Raw genomic sequence first — 16,182 nt, forward strand, 5'->3', positions numbered from 1 at the left:
TAAGTAACACGTTTTAAATAAAACAACTAACCACCAAAATATATTATGCAATATACTTTGTCCTCCAAATTTGAAAGAGAAAAGATATAATCCTTTGCTAGAAATGGTAAAGAAGTCTACTGACTATTTAAGTATTCAAGTGGTTAAAAACTTTTTTTTGTGGCATAAGGGTAAAAGTGACTAGCTAATGTTGTGTATCAAATATCGAGAAGCAAAAGAGCCAGGAGATGGTAGAGTCCAAAGCAAAGCAAAAGGAGGGGAAATGTGTAAATTACAATTGTTGGTTATCTACAAGCACAACGATAGTTACGGCTGTAACTATGGTTCTATGAGTCCCGGATGACTGCCAGAGGCGGTGCTTTAAGCACTGGATATGTCCATCGCGCGCATGCGCAGCTCGAGTACCAATAACAACAAAGTCACCTGTGACCCACGTGACACCGGCTATATCAGCCGGATCTGTTCCCAGAATCTTCTCGCGAGCACACAAGAATTCTGAGTGACAGGAAACTCTGGCGGTCATCCGGGACTCATAGAACCGTAGTTACAGCCGTAACTATCGTTCTATTTTGTCCCTACTGACCGCCAGAGGCGGTGCTTTAGCACTGGATGACTTATACCAACAATGTCATGAAGAATCCAAGCCCTTGCTCACCACTGGAAGCAGCGGAGCTCGGCAAAAGGACCACGCCCAAAGAATGGGGAGTGGCGACATTGACCTGATGACAACTGGAGAATGTGCCAGAAGACGCCCACGACGCCGCGGCGCCCCACGACGCCGCGGCGCAGACTGTCCAAAGATGTTGAGATGCTCCTTGTAGAGTGGCATCTCAGCCCGATGGCAGGGGGCGGCCACTGGCCCCGTAAGCCTGTGAGATGGTATCGACAACCCAGTGGGGCAGCCACTGGTTAGAGGGCATAACCTCCTTTAGTGCCGCCAGGGCAAAATCAAGAGTTGCTCCCACTGCCGTATACAGGCAGTAGCCTTGATATACGCCCTTTGGGCACCCCCAGGGCACAGCAACTTCGACGTGCCATACTCCTGAATGTCAAGCGTGCCAGCTGGGCAGGCTGATTGAAGTGGGTTTGTGGAAGGACCCCGGGCAGGAATGCCACATTTCCCCAAAGGGCAATGCCTGAGAGTCCCACCTCGGGCATGTATTGTTTATGGAGAGGACATGCAACTCCCCGACTCGCTTCCCTGAGGCTATGGCAAGCAGAAATGCTGCCTTCGTGGGCAGCCACCTAAGCCCCACCTGGGCCAGGGGCTCGAAGGGAGGAGATGATAGGGCATCCGGCAGCAGGGGCAGGTCCCAAGCCGGAGCCATCGGGGTGCTACGGGGACGCTGCCGTAAAGCCCGTCTCATAAAGAGGGACACCGACCTGTGGCACCCCGCCGTGGCGCCGTCGACCCGAACATGTCGGGCAGAAATGGCAGCCACATAAATTCAGAGTGGAGTGAAAACGTCCACTATCTAGAAGGGACTGTTGTCTAAGCAACAACGTACATGCTGTCCCCAAGGAACACGCACATTCTTGCCTCCCAGTTGGGGTAGAAAGTGTGTGAGTGCAAGCTGCACAGCCCGAAGCTCTAGCACGTTGACCTGGCGTGCACCCTCCAGGGCAGACAACTGACCCTGAGCAGTCCTGCCTTGCCGCACTGTCCCCACCCTGAGAGACATGCACCTATGGTGATGGTCTCCTGGCGGGATGGGATGGTGCCCATGGGCACGCCCATCAGGAGATAGGCCCTGCCCCTCCAGCGTGACAGAGAGTGGAAGCAATGCTGCGACACCCTGACTTCCGTGTGCCTGTGCAAATTGGCGTCCAAGTGAAGGCTGTTCAGCCACATCTGCATGGGGTGCAACGACAGCGGGCCTAAGGGCCCAGCGGCCGAGGCAGCCGCCAGTCTGCCCAAGGACCGGAAGAACTGAATATAAGGCACCATCTTGCCCGGCCCACGTGGAAGTAGGCATCCCTCAAGTCCACGGTTGAGAACCACTCCACCTGTGCATGTGCAGTGGTCAGCATATAGAATGGCAGCACCTTCAGGAATCTGTTGATTCCTCTGAGGTCCAAGATCGGGCGAAATCCGCCTACTTTCTTGCTAACGAGAAAGTACGCCGAGTAGAACCCCCTGGGCTAAGCAGAGGGTCTTACCGGCTCGATTGCGTCCTTGGACAGAAGGACGGACAACTCTTGGGCCAGATCTAGGGCCCCTGCCAGATCGCTGACGACTGTCAATTAGACCCAGCCAAAGGCTAGGGGCCGGAGCTGCGGTCCGTACCCCTGGGTTAAGATGAAAACCACCCAAGGGCTGGAAGTACAGACCACCCAGTAACTGAGCTGCTGCTAGGAAAGCAGCCGACGACCGCCCCCGGGATTTCAGAGCCCAGCCCCTGGAGCCCCTTGGGGGGCGCCGGTAAGGCTCTGGGGCACGAGGCCGTCTGGAAGGCGGGCGACCTGGGGCACAAAAGTCATTGGAAGGCGGTTGAGTGGGCCGCTAAGACCTCTGCAGACCACCCTTGTAATCCGGCGGCTGAGTGCGGCTGCTAGAGCGGCCCTTGGGCCTGCTGGGAGTGGGCACAGGTCTGCGAAGACCCGAGAGCTGCTGCCTGGTCTGCCTAGCTTGGGCAGCACACTCCAGTGCCTCCAGGGCAGCTGACCCAAACAGCTCCCCTGGCTCGACTGGTACGCTACTGAGGACTCTCCTACATGCCTCCGTTAGTGGTGACTGGGCCAGCCAAACATGGTGACGAGTCTGTACCAGCGACAATGCGTCCTCATACAGAGGTGTGTCAACTGAAGGAGGTGCGTCAGCCGAAGGAGGTGCGCCAACCAAAGGAGGGGCGTCATCCGAATTTGGCAGGCGGCCCGCTAGCAGCCCCTACACCGGGCCCAGGCTGAAGGGCCAAGAGGCGCTTTCATCATGCCCCTACCGGCAGCTAGCCGATCCACTTTAGAGGACAGCCTGTTTCTAGTCCTTCTATTTGGGGGAGCACCCATAGCCATCGCTCCCTCAAGTCGCCGGGAACGGATGAATTGATCTGGAGGAGGATGTGACAAGGAGAGGTGTCTGTTGGCTGCTGCCAGACGTTCCATATCAGTTATTCTAGCCACTCTGAGCGCCCGAGGCATGCAGCTACAGCTCATGCAAGCGTTTACCGTGAGAACCCCCCTCAGATGCTCGAATTTCGTCCCCACTGACGGCCAGAGGCGGCCGAGGCAGGAGGGGCAGCGGTCGTGGCCGTCCTCGGGCTCAAGAGAAGCCATACAGGCGCTACATGAATGAGCCATTCTGTAGGTAGCCAGATGCAGCGTAACCGGGAGCGGGTGCGGGAACACAGCCTTCACCAGCTACCTACTTAATGGAAAGAGTAGAGCGTTGCTGCTTCTCGCCGAACAGAAAGAGGGATTTAATTACACCCACGTTACCGGCAGAGGGAGCGGGAGCGAGAGCACTGCCTTCACCTGGCTGGATTAATAAACACGGCAGTTCAGCGTCTACCAGCAGCGGGGGTGAGAACACTGCCATCAGGGGTTGAGTTAGAGACGAATGCCAGATGCAGCATAACTGGGAGTGGGTGCGGGAACGGGAACACAGCCTTCACCAGCTACCTGCTTAACGGAAAAACAGGGCAGTTCCGCGTCTACCAGGAGCGGGGGCAAGAACACTACCTTCACTGGTTGAGTTAGAGACGAATGCCAGATGCAGAGTAACCGGGAGCGGGTGCGGGAACACAGCCTTCACCAGCTACCAGCGTAACGGAAAAACAAGGCAGTTCAGCGCCTACCAGGAGCGGGGGCGAGAACACTGCCTTCACTGGTTGAGTTAGAGATGAATGCCAGATGCAGCGTAACCGGGAGCGGGTGCGGGAACAAAGCCTTCACCAGCTACCTGCTTAACGGAAAAACAAGGTAGTTCAGCGTCTACCCGGAGCGGGGGCAAAAACACTGCCTTCACTGGTTGAGTTAGAGACGAATGCCAGATGCAGCGTAACCGGGAGCGGGTGTGGAAACACAGCCTTCACCGGCTACCTGCTTAACGGAAAAACGAGGCCGTTCCGCGTCTACCAGGAGCGGGGGGCGAGAACACTGCCTTCACTGGTTGAGTTAGAGACGAATGCCAGATGCAGCGTAACCGGGAGCGGGTGCGGGAACAAAGCCTTCACCAGCTACCTGCTTAACGGAAAAACAAGGTAGTTCAGCGTCTACTCGGAGCGGGGGCGAGAACACTGCCTTCACTGGTTGAGTTAGAGACGAATGCCAGATGCAGCGTAACCGGGAGCGGGTGCGGGAACACAGCCTTCACCAGCTACCTGCTGAACGGGAAGAGTAGAGCGATGCTGCTACTCGCCGAACAGAAAAAGGGATGTAACTACATCCGCATTACCGGCAGAGGGAGCGAGAGCACTGCCTTCACCTAGCTGGGTAAAATAAAGAAGCTCAACAGTAAACGCAAGACGTTAGCCGAGCGGCTGCTGCTAACGATCAAGTGAGATCAAGTCAAATAACACATGTTTAAGACCAGATAACTAGCTTCTAAAGAAGAGAACAGCACTGAGCCGTAGTTACAGCAGTAACCATGGCCAGTGCTCACACGGCATAACCGTAGTTACAGTAGTAACTACGGCCAGGACTTACACAGCATAGAGCCGTAGTTACAGTAGTAACCGTGGCCAGTACTTGCACGGCTTGGAACCGTAGCTACAGTAGTAACTATGGTCAGTACTTACATGGATTAGACCCGTAGTTAGAGTAGTAACTATGGCCAGTACTTACACAGCATAGAGACGTAGTTACGGTATTGACTATGGCCAGTAGGCATGGGCGGTATCATTTTTTTCATACCGTCATACCTTGCTGACATCATACCGTGGTATACGGTATATGACGGTATCAGTCCCAATTTTTTTACTCACTATATCAACAGCCCCACCAAAAATATTTTCCACCAGCCGCCACTGACGGTATGACTTGGGTCGACTTGAGTGAGGTGGCGTTCGGCGGCAAATAGATTTTTCGAACGGTATATTATATGTTCGGTGTAAAATGCAGCCCGAGCGGTAGACCCTTGCAAAGTGCCGCGACGTGCGCGCAAGTGCAAAACAAGGGCTGCATACATGACACATTGTGCAAATGGCACATTTTGAGATCGGATACAGGACGCGTTTGTAGATGTCCGACTTTGTTTCCATAGTGAGCTAAGTTAACAATATATCATCATACATAAACATTTTCCGGGAGTAAATACTTGACTTATTGAATAAAGTTAGCTATATTTACTAACTAGTTTGGCAATATTATTCCGTGCATGTGTTAAAAACCTTATTTCCATTTGATTCATTGGATTACTCGCGTGAATGTTTAGCACGTAAATGCTTTCGTTTTTAAAACCGTCCGACCTCGACTACAAAACCATCAACCAGTTGCATAGGATTAAAAAATGTCAACACTCACTCACCCCGTCTTAAACATTCCCAAAGAAGTGCCTCTGTCTCTCGTTGTGCTGGATGAAGTCACTGGCGACGAGTAAACCCAAAATAGTCCCAAACAGGCGCAGAGGTATTTTTCTTTTTTACTAGTTGTCCGAGTTCGGGGCCGGCAAATGCTGCCGCTATCTTGCTCAGCTCAGCTCTGTGCTGAGCTCTGAGAGCGGGAAAGACGGACTGCCCTCCCCTGCCCTCTGCTGGCGCGTGCTGTGCATTACAACCAATGTCGTCCCTGTCAAAACTCTGTGTCAGTGTAATAGAATGAAACGCATCTGTGATTTGGCGCACAGTGTGTGACGTCACGGTATTGAAAATCATACCGACGGTATTTCGAAATACCCTGGTATACCGTAATACCGTCATACCGCCCACGCCTAATGGCCAGTACTTGCACGGCTTGGAACCGTAGTTACAGTAGTAACTATGGCCAGTACTTACACAGCATAGAGCCGTAGCTACGGTATTGACTATGGCCAGTATTTACACGGCTTGGAACCGTAGTTACAGTAGTAACTATGGCTATTACTTACGGCTTAGAACCTTAGTTACAGTAGTAACTATGGCCAGTACTTACACCACCTAGAGCCGTAGTCACGGTATTGACTATGGCCAGTACTTACGCGGCTTGGAACCGTAGTTACAATAGTAACTGTGACCGGTGCCTAAAAGTGTCAGCCAAACGGCTGCACACTAGATAATATAATATTGGGAGGATGAAATCCTCTTTAATGGCCACACATGCAGAGCACAATGCACACACAGTGAAGATTGTTCCCTGCATATCGTCCTAGTGCTAGGAGTCTAGTACTAGGAGCAGTAAATATAACGATATAGCGCTACTGCAACCATACCATGCGTTTACCGTGAGCGGGAGCAAAATCACTGCCCTCACCGGCTGAGTTCAATAATGAAGCTTAACAGTACATGCAAGGTGTTAGCCAAGCGGCTGCTGCTAACAATCAAGCAACCAAGTCAGAATACAATGTTAAGACCAGATAATTAGCTTCTAAGAAAGAGAACAGCCCGCATAGAACCGTAGGCCATGGTTACAGTAGTAACCGCACATGCAGAGCACACAGCATCCGCAGTGAAGATGTTCCCTGCATATCATCCTAGTGCTAGGAGTCTAGTACTAGGAGCAGTAATACAACGATATAGCGCTACTGCAATCAAACTCTATGTTGCCGGGAGCGGGAGCACTGCCCTCACCGGCTGAGTTAAATAATTAAGCTTAACAGCAAGGTGTTAGCCAAGCGGCTGCTGCTAACAATCAAGCGACCAAGTCAGAACACAAATGTTAAGACCAGATAGTTAGCTTCTATGAAATAGAAAATACTTACCTTACTCTCTGCATCTAAACGAAAAACGGGTTTAAAATATGACACTCTGGATTTCCACACTAAATTGAATGAGGGACGCAGCCAAAGCTGGGACTCAAATGCTAATGATAGCTCGGGCACAACGCCACAAGCAGAACTTTCAAAAGGGCAACTTTATGGGAGAGGAAGCGGGAACACTGTCGTAACCAGAAAGTCTAAGCCTAACAAAAAATAAGACGGCAATCAGGACAACTTGGCTGGGAGAGGGTGCGGGGACACAGCCATCACCAGCAACAAGCTGACACAAACCTGTCTGTCGAGGCTCTGCACAGCGCACAGCCGGCCACAGCTCCTGGAGGACGCGTTAACGACCCGTAGCTCCGACTGTCAGTCGCGAAGCTGCACGCGGCCAGCTGCTTGCAGAGAAATCCCTCAGATCAAACGTTCAAACCTGAACGCTGTTGCTACAAAAATGTAGCCACGGTACTCTCGCGCAGCGAGAAGATGAAAGGAACAGATCCTCTGACGACACCGGCTGATATAGCCGGTGTCACGTGGGTCACAGGTGACTTTGTTGTTATTGGTACTCGAGCTGCGCATGCGCGCGATGGACATATCCAGTGCTTAAAGCACCGCCTCTGGCGGTCAGTAGGGACAAAATAGAACTACAAATGTGTCAATGTGTTTCCCTGTCAGCTGAACGTGTAGTGAGGTGTTACAAGACTAGCCACACTCTTAATGCAGTAAGTTACCAGTAAATCCATCTATTAACAGAATCATCTTTATTACACAAATATTGAGTAAAAAAAGCAGCAGTCATTAGCGCCCTGGCTGCTCAATGTGTACAGCATCCATATCTATCTGAGGGCTATCCAGGATTCTGCATAAAGAAATGAAACAGAAAAAAGTGTGTGAAGCTGTGCCACTGCTGTTGGCAGTCGCTTGACAATTCATCATGAGTCTGTTGTTCACAAAATCCACAAACACAGTCTTTCTCTGTCCTCCCCTATCTTTGCCTCCTACCTTTTCAAAGACGTTTAAAATCCACTTGTTTTATTCCTAAGAATGATTTTGCCCGTTTGACAAAAAATAAAACATTATTCCCTCTTTAACATAACTGTCAGGCGCTGCTTAATCAATGGCATCCTTTTCTGAAATGGCTGCGTAAACACGCTGGCTCTGTCTCTAGGCATTGTTGGATCTGACAACTTTCTCTTCCCCGCATAAATTATTGATCCTTGACACTTGCTTTGCCCTGGTGCAGAATGCTAAGGATCTTGTGGTATTTTTAGACAACATTTCGGGGAGAGCAGCTGAGTTTGTTTGCCAGTGTTGACGATGATCTCTCGCATGGGGCCGCGCTCATGTTTCAGGGTCATGCTCTTGTTCTGTCCACCCAGGTGGTCCCGAAGCCCCTGGGCCGGAGGTGAGGTCGTGTTTCCCTTTTGTTGCTGGCAGAAGGCTATCTGGCAGCTGGCATCGGCTCAGTCAGACCTCATTTATGCAGATCTCTATTACGGCGAAGCAATTCCTTGAACCAAATGTTTTTTAAAAAGAGTAAGACTCTTAGCGTAGTTTATTGCAAGACACTGTTTGTAAATTCTAAACTGAAGTAACCACTTCATGGGAAATTATTTTCAGAATAATGGTTGTTTTGAACAAAGCATTAATAGTTTTCTCAGAAATTAAAATGGATTTCTGCTAATGATAAACTAGACTATTCGACTATACCTTACATTTATGAAGTGATACATTTGAGAGCTCCTAAAATTCTCTGAAAATATTGTTTTTTTGGACAAGGAACCACATGCCTTCACATTTTGTTGGATCCACCTCATCACAACACAGACGCCCCCGATAAAACTGGATTGCCACAGGAACACGTTAGTGAGGTGGTGCAACAGTATTGAATATAACATGGGGCCATCCTGTTCTGGTCATTGCGTTCGAATTGCATTGAGTTTCTGATGCACAAAACATAACCTAATCCAAATCTGTATGTTGTACTGAGCTCATCTTTATAGTATTAAAACATTACATTGTATGTGACTTGTTAGACACTTTTACCCAAAGCGACTTACATTCTTCCAATACTGTGGGCTATCCCCACAGTGTCTCGCCCAGGGACACAGCGACATGCTGACTGCAGGGGGAATTGAACCAGTGCTCCCCTGATCTGAAGATCAGCGCACTACCCCACTGAGCCACAGCCTCCCTGAAACCTTATAGCAGTGGTCACCAATCTTTTTAAGCCCAAGATCACCGACCTCGGCCTAGGTGAAAGGCGAGATCTACCTATTGCAGAATTGAGTGAAAAAGACGGCCCAGACAATGCTTCCAATTTGAGGCCTTTTATATAGGCTAATTGCATCTGAATTACTGTTACAATAAAGGCTCCATAATCAGCTCAAGGCATATAGGGGGTAAAGTGCTATTGGGGGGCGGACCTCACCTCCTCTAGGGGGGTCCTCACCTCCTCTAGGGGGGTCTGTGGGGATGCTCCCCCGGGAAGATATTTTTTTAAATATTGAAGTTGAAAGCATCAATCTGGTGCACTTTGAGAGCAACATGAAGAGATCTATGGATACCTCTCTCAGCACCCATATGAAACAGAACTGTAAACAGATTTTCTTTTTCTTTATGGATATTTTACAAATCACTCCCCTTTTAAACTGTATTCTTGTTTTATTGCCATATGCTAGGCTATTTCATACCTGTTTTTCATTTATTCTCTTATTGTTTGTATAACTATAATGATCATATGAAGGTGTGCCGCGGAAATAATATTTTGAATAATTTGTGACAAAACCGTTCTAAACACTCAGAGAGTCCTTTAGCTCACCTGAGCCCCTCAGTCTGACAGGAGAGGACTCTCCTCCAGCTTGTTGTGGAAACAGCTCCTTATGTCCGTTAGTGCAGCTAGCTAACCAGATGCTAACATCACGGTCCCCGCTAGCACCGGTCCCTCTCTCTCCCTCTCTCCCACTCTCTCTCCCTCTCTCCCTCTCTCTCTCCCTCTCTCCCTCTCTCTATCACACTAAATGCGCTTTTGCCACACCCACACAGAGCTAGCTTGAATGACACAAGCACACGTGTATTTCCATGCAACTCTCTGATTGGTCTGGTGTCTTGCCTCTGTTGCGTTCACTGAACACGGGAAATTACAGTCCTGCCGTTGTCTCTTGTGTCATGATGAGGTTCACGTAAAGCATGGTTAATGTATTATATTATTGAGGTGTCTCAAATATACGTCAATCAAGTGGCACCTGGTAACGGGGTGGTGGATGATAGGTTTACATCTAAAAACGTATTTTTCAAACATTATTATTTTAATTTTATTTTTCTTTCTTTTGTTACTTTCTTTTTTAACGGTCCGCGATCTATCCGCACCACACTCGATCGACTGGTTGGCGACCACTGCCTTATAGTATAAGAATACTAAGAATATACTTAATTTGCAATACAAAAAAACACATAGTTGCTTCAAAAGCAAGATTATTGTATTAGAATAGGATTTATAAAGCACTTATATCCATAAATATTGCTTTTTAGGCCCAAACTAAGGCTTAATGATAAATATAGAAAATGCAATTTGAAAAAAGTGTCATTTTCCTTTCTCACATAATTAACAGTGTCTTAACAAGCTGTAGAAAGTGACAGTCGATTTCATCTGCTATACTGGCCACCGTCAACCGTCAATTGATGTCAGAGTTGGCAGGACCTAAAAACACTAGAATTATCTGGCTAATACAGGGTTTTTTCAAAAAAAAATATAGTATCAGGCGCTGATCTTGTATGTAAGATACTGTATCAATTCACGCGGAAACACGACGCTAGTATACAAGATGGCGCTGCAGACGTAAACAATAACTCGACGACAGAGCCCCGTAAAAAAAAAGCTGCCGATGCCATCTCACGGTCTATTTGACACCCTTATTGGGGCAATTATACAGTTTATGACAAACATAAATATTGTTTTCTGGCATCACTTTAACATTTTACAGGAAACATCGCCATTTTGGTATGAGTGCGCAAGCCGAAAGTAAGAGGGCGCATCGTCCCTGATACCCGGTTTAGACAAAACCCTGTAATATGAATGCACTTAAAGAGCCTGTGACACGAACCCAACAACTGTTGTGCAATGAAATAGTGGGCTACTAGTAATCTCGAACCGTCAGTTTAAAAAAGAAAAAGCGATACCGTTCCGATAAATATCAATAATTTCGAACATCGCGGGAAAATTTCTTCGACTCATTTTGAGGTTTTGGGGGAAGCCGGAAGTGACGTCAATGCAGGAACGCTTCACTGTGCGGCGAGAGAGCCAAACACGGACAAAGTGTCTTGTCATGCGTAGAAATTGTGAATTACTGAGTTTAGGCACCTTAATAACGTTTTAATGAAGTTGACTACAGTATATTCATATTTGTCAGTGCTTTCATGTCATTTCGGCGAACATAAACATAAATGATCGTGGTGAAGATGATGATTAAATTAGGATTAAAAATCGGTAGTGAGAGCTGCTGAATTTCCTCCCGTCGGATGTGATATAAAAACAAATCGATTATTTTTGTAAACTCAAGTGGATGAAACTACATTTATTAGTGCTTTCATGTCAATTCGGCGAACATATGATACATTAAATGATCGTGAGGCTGATGATTTAAAAATCTTTTGTTTGAGCCGGTCTGCATTTCCTGATGAGAAAACAAACCTTAGCTTTTTGTAGTTGCAGTCAGTGGTGTAGTGGGCGTTGGACTTATTTGAAGCATGATTTCTTTTTTTAATAGTCTAATACATCTACAATCATTACCAGTGTTATCAGTTGCAAGTGTGTGTTTGTTGTAATAATGACGAAAACATAATAGGCAGATTTCACAGTAATTATAATAGAAACGTAGCTCAAGCATTTATGCAACTTGATTTGAAGCGTGTGTGTGAGGGGCAGAACTGTGTGTGTAGGGTGACCAGGTGTCCCGCACTGTGCGGGACTGCACACACAGCATTTTTATTATTTGTCCCGCGTCCCACACATTGAGACTATGTCCCGCATTTGAGTGATAGTCGCGCAGAAAGGCCGAATCGGTTCGCTGACAGCCGGCACCACCCTTTATTATTATATTGTCTAAACGGCATCATGTAAGTTGCGCTGACAGGCGACACAGAGGTCCCCAAGCCCCCCCCCCCCCCCCGTTGACAGTTCACGAGCGCGTCCATAGTGTCTCCCGTCCACCCACCACCCCGTCCACCCAGTAAAACATCCCCACTACACCACTGGTTGTAGTAGTAGGCCTACACCAACATGGATTAAACGTGTTTTTTTTTACCACAATGTTGGGGAAATTAATGGATAAAATGCACGGATTATTATTATTATTATTATTATTATTATTATTATTATTATTATTATTCCCACTCCGATCGGGACACTAGGTCCACCGTTTCCCCGCAGCGAGGCTCCCCCTGTTGACAGTTTACGTGGGCTGGGCTGGGTGCAGTGGCGGACTGGCCATCGGGACGAATCCCGATGGGCCGGTACCGAAGTGGGCCGGTCGGATAAGTCACTAGCACATCCCCCACTCCCCCCGTTGACAATTTACTAGTGGTACCGAAGTAGGCCGGTCGAGAGTCCCGGGCTGATTTTTAGTCCCAGTCCACCACTGGCTAAAAGACTGTATGATCGCCCATACTGATGCACCTAATTCCTAAACTTCTAACAGATACAAAATAAACCGATCCTTCAGCCTCATATGAGCTCTCAGACACGTTCAAAATTAAACTGTCATCGCTGTCTGAGCTTGCTGCTGTGTGCGCCATCGTGCGTTTACATGCAGATGCTGGGATCCTGAAAGGTGCAGCTGGAGCGCTGTGCCCGCATTGACGTCACCCATAATTTGGCGGGACTTGAAGAATCCCCGAGAAGATCCAGGAAATGGTCAACATTGAAGGGCAGATTAATGGTTATCAAAGTACAAATATCCAAAATCAGTTCAGTAACGGTTTTCAAGGGGACAATATTTACTCAAATTGATGGGTTTGGATGATGGGGGAAAATCGTGTCAGAGGCTCTTTAAAGTGTCAGTGAGAAAAAAACCTTTGATGCAATAGATATGGGCAGTGTCTTTTCTTTTTTTCTTTAAAGATCAACAGATGGTTTATGAATTGCTTGGTACACATCTTATATGTAAAACTATCAAGGCCACAATTATAGAAAATAACAGCTTTTAAAATACACAATATTGGTCAGAGATGTCTGATATTGCCCTAACATTGCTAACTCTTGTCCAAACATAAAACTGATTCAAACACGTACCAGTATATTTTCATTTAATATATTCCTATGTATTTATTTAGCTTTTTTACTTTTTCAACTCCTTAAAAGGTACTGCACAAGTAACGTTTTATCACGTCTCATTAAAAATACATTTTAATCCACTGTTCTTCATTTCTTCCTGAAGCGTTTCACTCCTCACCTTTTAATCTTCTTTCGTCATATTCACAAGCAATTATTGCTCTTCCTCACTCACATCCAACCTCCTTTGTTCACACTTTGACTCGATGCTACCCCTTTCTCATGCATCTCCAATATTTTCCTCTTTTGTGTGCTGGACTGTTTTAATCTTTAATTCCAGTAATCACTCCATCTTGTTCACTGGATCTCCTTCTTGATCCTCATCTCCCTTTCAAACCACACCTGCCTCTCCCTATCTTCCTTTCTTTGAGTCACATGATGGACTTGGCTCTTTTGCCCCTTTTCTGCTGGACAAAAAAACCTCTGACATCTTGCTTTTGTCTTCAGTGGGAAAGGTTACAATTGGCATTCATTCTCTCTGCATTAGTCATAGTTCATATTAGCTCCATCTCCAATCGGCATTGATGGAAACATGACATCCAGGTGGATACGGCAATTTTCGCTCCTTTTCCGACACATGCCTATGACTCACAATGAGGGGGATATATACAGTAATACATAAAACCAATAGTGACTTGGAAAATTATTATAATGTATTAACGTACAAAACACATATATCCCCAAAGCCACCACACTCCAGTCAACCACTTAACAAATGTTATTCTAACCTGACCAACACAAAATAAAACTCATCATAATTGTCTTTGGTGGTTTTTTAAATATTTTACCAAACGCTGGTTGAGAGTTTGAAAGAGGGCCTGAATATTTTACATATATGAAAAACTAAATCTCCATTTGTTTAAACCCTGCTTTTGGTCTGGCACATCTCTGACTTCAACATGACACACTAGAAAAAGAAAAAAAAAGGCGTTCCTGTCTACCGGCAATAGGAGAGCAGTCTATTATCTATTCATAAAAGAACCTGCATTTACGCACACATTTTGGTGGAAATAAGGTATACTGTTTGTCACATTCTCTCTTCCTCACATACTGACTATCAGGAAACAGTCAAATGAACATTCCTGAAGGTCTTTGTAACACACACACTAAAAGCCACCTCACAAACAGAAAATATAGAACTGAGGCTAATAAATAAAACACATGTGTACCCACATGTAATCAGTCGGACACACACACAGACAGATGCAGGTCCCATGCAGCCAGAATGTGAACAGATGATCTGCTTGGCTGTCAGGGCAAACAGGCTGGGTTCAGAACATTGGCAGCCATAGCGTTGGTACTACTAATTGCCTATGCGTATTCTCTTGGTGAGATCCTCACATGCAGAGTGAGTGGTGTGTCTTTCACACCCTCTGTGTGCAGGATGTGGTGACTCAATGTGAGATCACATGCATGCGTGTGTGTGTGTAATATATGATACGGTTTAGTGTTACTTGTGAGGACTGATTTGTGACAGCCCACTGGTCTTGACATTTCAGGACATTTTGAATTGTGAGGACATTTTGGCCAATTCTAACACTGGAAACAGCTCATTTTGGGTTACGCCTACACCTAACGTAACTGACTGTGGAGTGGCCAGCACTTTCGGAAAAGATTACCACGTGAAAGTCAAACCACTTTAAAATCTCTGTTTCAGTGACATTTAACGTTCCTTTTAAAATGAACCCCAACTATCTTGACATGTTTTTAACACTCAAGCCAGAACATAAAAAGTGGCTGTGTTGAGCTTGAATTCAGTTTGTTAACATGAATCCAATAAAGAGCAATAATATGATAGTACTTGTAATCTCATGGAGGATTGGCCAAATGTTTGTCACGTTACCAAAATAATAACCAAAATGTAAATTAAATACATTGCATAATTGAATATTTTAGATATGGTGATGGTGACCTTTGTTTAGGGTCAGATATTACAAGCTCAAGCTGTGTAGCCAGACATTGCTCAAACCCTTAGAGCTTTATTTTCTTTACATTCAGTGAAAAACCCATGTTTCCAAGCAGACCGATTATTTAGGGTGAGTTTTTATGGAAATGCCCATAAAATCTTAGAAGATATCTTCAATATTTCCACTTGATGGAACGGTGCAGTCATCCAGAACATGCCGTCTGCTGTCTAAATATTTTACTGAGTGTAAACATCATATATCTTCCATGGAGATTTGGAACAAGCTGATACGGAATATGATTCTGTCAGACGGTGTGACATAAGATGATTTTCCATCCTTAAAGCTACTTAAGGGAAAATTCAAAGAAAAAGATGAGGCTTTACAAGTAGATATAAAGTGGAGTTGTATATATTAGTAATAAAGGTCCTTTGTCAATTTGTAATGCTATCAACATTGATAGAAACAGGTTTACACTTGTTGCTAAGGATACCACTCTAACGCATCACGCATGTGTCTAATGCATCGTTTGCATTCAAGCCACATATTAAAGTTACCCTTCAGCCCCAAACAGGTCCTATACCTCTCTGCTGTATTATTTAAGTACATACTAGTCACACACTAAATCCTTCCTTATGCTCCGTGTTTTATCTGTCACATCGCCACAGAAAGTATACACAGTGGATTTACTTACTTTTGTATGCTTTAAGTAGATGATAGTGTCTGTTTGATCTATTTTCAAGGCCTGTTACGAACCCACTAGGGATGAGGAAGGCAACACACACCAGAATGGAATTGGTAATGAATTATAATAGGGTTTAATGGGATAACAAACAGGTGTACAACAAAAGAGGGCAAATATAGCCTAAGCCAAACTAAAGAACCAAAAGGGCACAGGTAAACTGCTAAACAGAAGGAGGACTCTAAAGGTGAGCCTAAATCCACACCTGACAACACTACTAATTACTACTAATCACTGCAAAGGGGAGAGGCCGCAGGGAAATGCAGCTAACATAGGGAAAGAAGTGTCCACGAAACCGGAGCAAAATGAGTGAGGTGTCTGATCGCAGCAGAGCCTCCAGGGTGATAGTTGTCCCCAGGCTTTGTAGCGTCATCTC

The 16,182-nt window shown here is 46.2% G+C and overlaps 1 protein-coding gene across 3 annotated transcripts in view; it reads left to right on the top strand.

Annotated features, from left to right (window-relative positions):
- The window catches only part of nphp4 (nephronophthisis 4), a 225,068-nt gene that overhangs the window by 135,145 nt on the left and 73,741 nt on the right, over positions 1-16,182 (top strand). The window lies entirely within an intron of this gene.

Source organism: Notothenia rossii (genome assembly GCF_949606895.1).
Source record: "Notothenia rossii genome assembly, chromosome: 4".
In the NCBI taxonomy this organism is placed as follows: Eukaryota; Metazoa; Chordata; class Actinopteri; order Perciformes; family Nototheniidae; genus Notothenia; species Notothenia rossii.